Source organism: Macrotis lagotis, chromosome 1 (genome assembly GCF_037893015.1).
Source record: "Macrotis lagotis isolate mMagLag1 chromosome 1, bilby.v1.9.chrom.fasta, whole genome shotgun sequence".
NCBI classification, from domain to species: Eukaryota; Metazoa; Chordata; class Mammalia; order Peramelemorphia; family Peramelidae; genus Macrotis; species Macrotis lagotis.
The window spans coordinates 233,418,323-233,428,098 of NC_133658.1; the positions used below are offsets into that span (position 1 = coordinate 233,418,323).

Here is a 9,776-nt window from a genome sequence, read left to right on the forward strand (position 1 = left end):
ATTACAATAACTCATTAATTTAAGTAACTGAGTATGTGGAATATTCATTTGCCCAATATTGTTGTTTTCTCTGAACACTGACCTCTGTGCCTGATTCTGTGCTGTCTATAGCCAAAGGATGACACTTATTAACTCTACCTATGGGAAGATTTCTGAAGTCTTCAGAAAAGGTATTTTGATGTGTAGACAGAACACCTGACATTATAGTCTTTTCTGTAAAATGGAATGAGGTGGAGGAAGGGGAGATAAATGACAGTTCATAGTCAAATTAAGATTTACAAAGTGCTTCCCACACAACATCCTTATTTAAGTAGTATTGGAAGAATCTCCAATCCCATTTTAAAGATGAGAAAACAGAGGTCCAAAGAAGGAAGTAATAGCTAGGAAGTGCTAGAGTCAGGTTTCATCCAGATTAATAAACTGAATTTGGGAATACTAGTAAACAATACTTGAGGAGGGGTAGACCTCATAAGTCAATGAAGGTCATTGATTAGTCATAGCCAAATCCCTGATACATAGGAATTTCTTATATTTGTAGAGTTTTTTTCACATCCATTCACTCTTATGATCTTCACAACAATCCTACAAGACAATTATCATGCCCATTTGACATATGGGAAAACTGAAGCTCAGAGTATAAATCACCCAACCAGTTAGAAGTAGAATCCAGATTTCCTGCCACCTAGTCCAAGGCTTTTTAGAAATCTTTGATTGTCAGAATATACTTGTTTTTATTTTAGGAGCTGGCACAAAGCTGGCCCAGGAAGGTAACAGCAATTACCATTTTTCTTCCTCTCTGATAATGTTGCTATCTTTAGGAAACTAATTACTAATAGGGTTTGATAAGCAGCCAGCATAATTAACAGGGTAAACTATCTTTAACGACTTATTCTGCCCAATTAGCAGTTGGATGCTATGAGCAACAAAGTTTGGGAAGCTTGTTTCTTACAGATGTTCAAGGGAACAAGGCACAGGGCACCCTGATTGAAGAAGCCTCTTGGTGCAGCTGGCAGGCAAGCTCCATTAGGAATGGTGGCAACTCCAGCCTATCTGAGCTGGAGAGACAGGGGTCTTGGAGTAAGAGCACGTGTGTGTGTGTGTGTGTGTGTATGTGTGTAGGATAAGCAGGGGGAAAGAAAGAGGATTGTGGAGGAGAATGAGAAGTTTTAGGCATTTCAGGGTCTCAATGGAAGACTTTGCGGGGGCAGAGAGGGTGGCAGGAGTTTGTGGGGATTGTGAGGATAGAAAAAGGTACTTATGTCTGTATCTATGTGTATATATGTGTACACATATATACGCATAAATTTTACTCCAATTACAAGTTAACATTTTGGATTTTTTTAAGTTTTGAGTTTCATAATCTATCCATTTCTTCCTCCCACCTCTCATTGAAATAGTAAGCAATGAGACATAGGTTATACATGTGCAATCATGTAAAACATTTCCATATTAATAATTCTGTACAAGAAGATTTGAATGAAAGAAAGTGAAAAATAGCATGCTTCAGTCTGTATTTGAACAATCTCAGTTCTTTCTCTGGAGGCAGATAATATGCTTCCCCATTAGTTCTTTGGGATTGATTTGGATCATTTTTTTGTGGAGAGTGGCCAAGTCATTCAACAGTTCTTTATCTTATGCTATTGCTGTTACATGTACAATGTTTTCCTGGTTTTGTTCACTGTACTTTGCATCAGTTCATGTTCAAAGGGAGGTGCTTATGGAGAATATTGATGGAGAAAATAAGTTTGGGGAAGAAATCTAAATGACAGAAGGAGGGAGCTTGCAGAAAAGAATGAAAGGAGGTAGGAACCTGTGAAGGTCATAACAACTGGAGAGATAAAAGAAAACATCTTTCCTGAAACTTGCAGGCAAAGGGGAATTCTAAAATGAAAATGAAGAAAGAAGTGTATTTCAAGGGAACAACTTTGAGCAAAAGTTCTATGAAGAGTTCTAGGAGGTCATCAATAAGCAGATGCCTTCCCCTCCCCTCACCCCAATACTGACATGACTTGCCTTGAATTTCATCTGCAACTAAGCCTCTTGGGGAAGACAAACTTTTCTCCAAAAACAATATCCTGATACATGAGAAAGGTGATTAAATATTAGTGCAACTTTTAGACATAGCATTAGTCACTAGAAGAGTCACGCTGGGGTTTGCAAGACATTTATTCTTGGCTACTGGGCTATTCATTTTTGGATTGGGTTCTATAGAGCATTCCTTGGGGCTTCACTCCTCTCTGAGCTCAGTAGAAAGCAATTCTAGTATTGACTCCAATTTCGAGACTTCTTATGAATCTTCTCACATTTCAAAACCTAGTTTCCACCTCCTACACTCATTCACCTAAAAGCAGGAGGAAATGAAACATAAGACAAAATGCAACAGTTCTTTGTATTCAAAACCACAAAGTGACCTGGGTGGAACCCTAGGATTATCTCCACACATTTTTAACTTGATTGGTATCAGAAGATAATATTGATTTCTTCTTTGTTTTCTTTATAATTTATGGAATAAAGCAAGAATTTCCATAACATTGTATAATAAATAAGATGATTGCACATGAAACTGAAAATCTATTATGTACAACTTGCTGTTCCTTTTAACTACATAATAAAGTTATCAAGTAAATTTAGGGGGTTTTCCTCCTTTTTTCTCCCCTCCCCAACCTCCCCCCCACCCCACCCTTGAGATGACTTTGGCATTGGTTCTTCCAAATCTAAAATCCATGCTGTTTCATTGATACCAATAATGCCCAAAAGAAATTGATAATATTGGGGGCCCATTCTTACCATCATGTTCTCCTAGTTCCCTATACCATGTCAACCAAGAGACTATAACCACTATAAATGCCATAGGAATAGATCTGTTGTTCTTTAACAACATATCTCCTGATACTTCTACCCAGCTATATGTGAAGACAAGAGTATGAATTTGGACTGTCACTGGCAGGTAGGTTTCCAGAGGTGGGGGGGAGAGGTTTCCCCCCATTTAATCAGCAGGGACCCTGTTATTTTGAGACATAATATTTGTGCTATTTTTACTGAATTAAGATTCAATAAAAGTATAATCCTGAAAGATGTTTATAAAAGATGGCCATCTCTGCATTCCAATTAGATCATGAGTGATGCCAATAAATCTTAGTCTTGTCATGTTGAAATATTGGTTACAATTCATCATCACCTTCTGAGAGAAAATCCTCTGGTAATGAACCTTTTATATTTTACTAGGCAGGCTCCCAGACAACAACCACATGATGTCTCACTAGGCTTATGCTTGAGGGTTTCAGTCATAGGACATCTTTAATAAGAAGCTTGTTGTCCTCTTGTCAGTCACTGTGTTCTCTCAGTTATCAGTCATCATTTTCCAGAAATAATATACAGTAGAAAAGATATAGATTTATTGTATATCCACAAATGTACATGGGGGGGGTACATTAGGCTAAATAACTTCTGAAATCCCTTCCAACTCAGATTCTGCCTTTCTATAAAACCCTCTTATTTAGACTAGTTATTTTTTGTTTTATTTTTATCATGCCTCCAGGAATAATAACTGATAAATTTCAAGTCAGAACTAGGCTCCCAAGCCCTTTTTTTCACTATATCTAAAGAGATGGTATTGCTTCTGTGTGAGCACTTCCTCCTGGCATGTTTATTTTTAATTCTTCCTGTCTTGATAGATGTGAATATGTATAGAAGAAAAAGCAGTGGACTTGGAATCAAGAGGACTAAGTTTCAAATCTTAACTCAAAATTTTAATTGCCATATCCTTTTCCATTCTTTGGGCCCCAGTTCCCTCTTCTGTGCAATGAGAGCATAGAGATAATCTCTGAGTTAATTTCCAGCTGTAAATGCTATGATTCTAAAGATTTTCATTAGTTACTATGGCCAGTGATCATAATGATCATCATCCTCTTCATCCTTTTTTTTGCCTCCTCCATCAACACCATCATCTGGTAGAAATGAATCTTTATAATGAGGCAGGTTCATTCTCAGAAAACAGAGACATAATGCATCACCTAGGTTGCACTGGAAACCATTATTGCATGCTAGGATCTGTCTTTTTGAGAACCCTGGCTCACCTCCTATCCTAAAGAGGCATCAGAATAGTACTTTAGTGGAAGGAAAGAGCATTAGATGTATTAAAAACACACACACAAAAGCCTTTCATGTCACAGATTACCAGGCAATTTGGGTTTGAAAGGTCTTTCATTAATTTAAACATGTACTCAGAGTCTTATTCACAGAGCATTGCCTCCCCCGCTGCCATCATTATGCACAATGAAACAGCCTGAGCGTTGAGCTGCCAACAAAGACACAGAATAAAAGCTACTCCTGAGATAATGTGCAGCCATTATGGGAGCACGAACCAAGTGCTGAATGTGCTTCAAAAAGACTAAACTGCTTTGTTTTATATCAGGTATGAGATCAGCTTTTGTAGATCTTAGATCTCAGTCCTAGCCCAACTGAATCCTGGGAATATCTTTAAAAAATTCTTCTTCTCTATCCACAGATAGAAGGTCTGGGATCAGGAAGACTCATCTGAGTTCAAATCTGGTCTCAGAAATTTATTAGCTGTGTGACCCTTGACAAGTCACTTACCCCTCTTTGCCTCAGTTTCTTCATCTATAAATTCAGGAAATGGTAACCACTCTAGTATCTTTACCAAGAAAACCCCAAAGTAGGATTACAAAGAATCAGACTCAACTGAAAATCAACTGAACAAAAAAAAAAGATTTTCTGTTCAGATGACCTCACTCACATTACTTCTTTAACTTAATACCTGGTTCACAATAGATTAACACTGATGATGAAAGAAAAGAACGAAAGAACTCAGTAATATAATCTCCAAATCAAAAATTTTAATGTTTTAAAACTTTACTTCCTTGGAAAGAGAAGCCTTTATACATTTCTTTTTTTTTTTAGGTTCTTGCAAGACAAATGGGGTTAAGTGGCTTGCCCAAGGCCACACAGCTAGGTAATTACTAAGTGTCTGAGTCCGGATTTGAACTCAGGTACTCCTGACTCCAGGGCCGGTGCTCTATCCACTGTGCCACCTAGCCGCCCCCCTTTATACATTTCTAAGTAAAGTTGGAAACATATTCTGAAACTTCATTTTTAATATTTTATAGCACTACTTCCTGGACCCACTTTACACATAGAAGCTACTCCAGATTCAAGGCTATATATCAATGTCATAACTCATGAATTCCCACCAATGTTTTAATTTATTGACCAATAAGAGAGCTTAATAATTCTTTTCTCCTCAATAGATATACTAGTCACTTTACCCATCAACAGCACAGTGAATATTATTCTTATATTATTATTCAAAATACATAGTTCAAATACTCTTGCCCCCATTTTTCAGATAGGGAAACTAAGGCATAGCAATTTAAAGATTAAAAAATAATACTTCAGGCGGCTAGGTGGAGCAGTGGATAGAGCACCGGCCCTGGAGTCAGGAGTACCTGAGTTCAAATCCGGACTCAGACACTTAATAATTACCTAGCTGTGTGGCCTTGGGCAAACCACTTAGCCCCATTGCCTCACAAAAACCTATAATAATAATAATAATAATAATAATAATAATAATAATAATAACAATAATACTTCACCATAGTGAAATTCTACTTATAACACAACAAACCAGAAATAGTTCCATTTTCTACAATATAAGGCTAATAGACCCAGTTGGCAATTGAAGTTCGGGGAGTTTCAAGTCTCTTGTCAATGCCTTTTTTCCCTCAATAATATTTTATTATTTATTTATTTTCAACAGTCTTTTCTTTTCAAATTTTGAGTTCTACCTTCTCTACCTCCCTTCACCCACTGAGATGGGAAACAATATATCAATAATACATGTGAAATCATGGAAAATATATTTCCATATTAACCACTGAAAAAAATAATAAAGCAGAAAAGTTTTATTTCAATCTAAACTCAGAGTTCATCAGTTCCCTCTCTGAAGGTAGAAAGCATTTTTTCATCATAATGCTTTAGAATTGTATTGTGTTGTTTTTCACAACTGATCATCATTACAACATTGTATAAAAATGATCTCCCAGTTCTCACTTCATTTTGCATCAGTTCATAAATATCTTTCCATGGTTTTTCCCCTGAAACCACCCTCCCTTATAATTTATTATAGTACCTCATCACAGTCATATAACACATATACCACTTTTTCAGCCATTCCCCAATTGGTGAGCATTACTTCGATTTACAATTCTCTGCCTCCACAAAAAAGAACTGCTATAAATATTTTTATAAACAGCTTCTTTTCCTTTTTCTTTGATCTTTTTTGAATATAAACCTAGTAGTGGTGTTACCATATCAAAGAGTATGCACCATTTTATAGCCCTTTTGGTATGGATCTAGATTGTTCTCCAAAATGACTGGACCAGTTCACTACTGCGCAAAAAATTCATTAGTGCACCTATTTTTTTCTCATCCTTTCCAGTATTTGTCATTTATGATAGATGTGAGGTGATACTTCAGAGTTGTTTAAGCTTTTCTCCTAATCAATACTAATTTTAAGAGATTTATTCTTAAGACTATAGCTTTAATTCTATCTTGAAAACTGCCTGTTCATATCTTTGACCATTTATCATTTGGTCAATTATTTGAGATATATTCTCTTTATCAGAGAAACTTTCTATAAACTGTTTTATATTACTTTATTGTCTGTAATCTTTTAGCAAAATGTAGTTTCCCTGATTATCTCTTTCAATTAGACCTATTTTTGCTTTTTCTATGTTTGAGATCATGATTGCTGCTCCTACCCTCTTCAATTCAGCTGAAGCCTAATAGACTCTGCCCCAGTCCTTCATTTCAGCTTTATGTGTCTTTCTGTCCCAAGAATGTCTCTTTACAATATATTGTTGGATTCTTGTTCCAATGGTTACACAATATTTCTATAGAATGTAATATTCTTAAGTGTGGAGGTGACATTTTTATCTTTCTATCCAGAGAGCCTACCTTCTAAATCATAACTACTTAATAAATGAGGGAGATATACCATTCCTGGAAGTACTGCAATAATGGGTAAGAGTATGGTGTGGACAGAGCAAGCTCTTATTCCATCTCCCTGTCCCAAAAACCCATTTAATATTTTTCCTTGGATAGATAATATATTAGATATTAAACTGAGAATAGCATCACCTCACTTGATATTAGTCAATAGAGAATGGATATTAGCATCACCTCACTTGATATTAGCCAATAGAGAATATGAGGAATTCAGATAGTATTAGCAGCTCAAGTGTGAAGACTTGTTGAACCCTTTATATCAACCTTTGGTGGAAACTAAGTGATGCAGTGGATAGAGCACTGACCTTGTCATCAGGAAGACAGGAGTTAGAATTCAGGCTCTGACACTTGATACTTGCTAGCTGTTTGACATTGAGCAAGTCACTTAATCTGATTGCCATGAATTCATGACCATCACCAAGTCATCTTAATCCATAGCTGGCTACAGGATCCAGATGACTCTGGAGGCAAAAGTGAGACTGGTGACTTAGTACAGCATCTCCCTTACTCAAATCCAATTCACTTGCTTGTCATGGCATCACTTTTCTTGATGTCATGATCTTCTTTGATAATGAAGGACAGACTTCATCATCATTACCCAACTTCACCCAACTCTTAACTGGGTCTCTAAGAGGCTAAAGCATGCACAGCTTCCACATCTCAATGAAACCATTTCAACAGATAGGCACTAAACAAGGCTGAGTTAGATGTCAGTGAGTTAGGGGATGTCTACCCCAAATATGTGAAGACTTCTCCTCTATCAAATAGGAATATGAGAACAATTTGTTCCATCAGCCATGAAGATGATTGAAGCAGGAATTGAAGAGTTCTTAGAGCTTGGTTAGACATCAAAGGTACTAAGGTGCACCATTATCAGTAGCCCTGACTTTTGTCTTGCCACTGGACTTTGAGGACTCTGGAAGATAGAATGAGTCTGATGATCTTATGCAGCTTTTTCTAACTTAAATCCAATTCACACCATTGAGTCAAGACATCACCCCAGTGGTCCTCTTTGAAATGAAGGATTAACAACTCTTAATTGATTAGTTTAAATCAACAAACATTTATTATGCACTTAAGATATACTTAGACAAGTCTAGCATAGTCTTAGACACACACACACATACAGAGCAAGCTTTTATTCCATCTCCTTGTCCCAGTAGATACTTTGGCTTCCCAGGAAGTCAAAAACAGACCCACCTCAAGAAAAATATTTTTAACAGGACAACATACAAATAACTATGTTAATACAAGACATATACAGGATAAACTAGCAGGAATCTCAAAGGGACGGCATTAGCATTGAGAAGCACTAGGAAAGACTTCTTGCAAAAAAAGTGAAATTTTAACTGAGATCTGTGGGAAACCAGGAGATGATGAGGGAGAAGGACTATCCAAGGCTTAGGAAACAACCCAAAAGAAGCATCAGGTTGGGTGATAGTGTATCTTAACTGAGGAATATCAAGAAGACAAGTTTTACTAAGTCAGAAAGTATGTGAAGTAGAATAAAGTATAAGAAAACTGGAAAAATTGGATCTAGTTTGTGATTTAAACACTAGAGGACATTTTTATTTGGTACTAGAGATAACAGAATCAGTGGAGTTTATTGAGTAAGGAGGTGACATGAAAGATCACTTTAGCAGATGACTGGAGATTACATTGAAGTGGGGAGAGATTTAAGGCAAGAAGATATAGCTATATAGATACTGATGTACATATATGCATAAATGTGTGTATATATATATTTTTAAAGTTCATAGACAGGTTATGATACTTGCTTTAAAAGGTCCAGGGTCTAAACTCTTAAACGTGGGAAGACTCAGAAGGCAACTCCAAAAAATGTCACTTTCCTATATATCTCTCTTCTTTAGCTAGAAATCTAGATTCATGGATCATATTGCCTAGGAATTCAAAAAAGTATTCCCCAATTATTAGAAATATAGATTTAGTGATGGAAGGAAGCTAAGAGAAAATCTAGTCTACCAGTTTATTTTACAGATGAGAAAAAGTAAAGACCAAATCCATAGTTACAGAGTTAGTGTCTGTGATAAGATATGAAACTTGATGTTTCTGACTCAAAAAATATATTGTCTTTTCCACTGTACCACACTATCTCTTTATCACAGAGTTCAGAATTGTTTTTCTTGCCCCAGTATTCCAAAACTAGAAAGAGGAATAAGTATTCATTAAGTACCTATAACATGTCTGGCACTATATTTCCAAATATTATCTCACTGGATCTTCACAACAATCTTTAGAGGTAGATGTTATTATTATCACAACATTACTGTTGAGAAAATTGAAGCAAATGGAAATTGTGACTCACCCAGGTTAATACAGTTACTGAGTGTCCGAGGTTCTCTTGATTCTAGGCTCAGCCTTCTATCAACTTCACTTCCTGGTTACCTCCAATGGGAAAAAGAGATGCAAAGATGCAAATTTAGACTTGACATAAGAAAAAACTTGCTCACAAGGAAATAACTGAGCTCTGATTAAATAATGAAATCACCAAGGGAGAAAATATAGAAAAAGAGATTCCATGTCAGAGCCTTAGAGGACACACATGATTAGGGGGTGAGAGAACTGATGATGATCCAAAAACTGAGAAGAAGCAGTCAAAAAGATGGGAGAAAAAAAAACAAAAGAAATTATCACAGAAGTCAAGAGAGGAGAGAATATTCAGGAATAGGGGCAGGTTAGCAGAGTCAAATACTACATGGAGGGGAAACAGGATGAAGATTGATAGATAA

General features: G+C 36.4%; 1 non-coding gene across 1 annotated transcript; it reads right to left on the reverse strand.

The window, feature by feature from the left end:
• Window positions 1-7,004: 7,004 nt before the first annotated feature.
• LOC141510756 (U2 spliceosomal RNA) lies at window positions 7,005-7,189 on the reverse strand. Its single transcript, XR_012475168.1, has one exon. It is a non-coding gene; the product is annotated as a U2 spliceosomal RNA (small nuclear RNA).
• Between the last annotated feature and the right edge of the window lie 2,587 nt (window positions 7,190-9,776).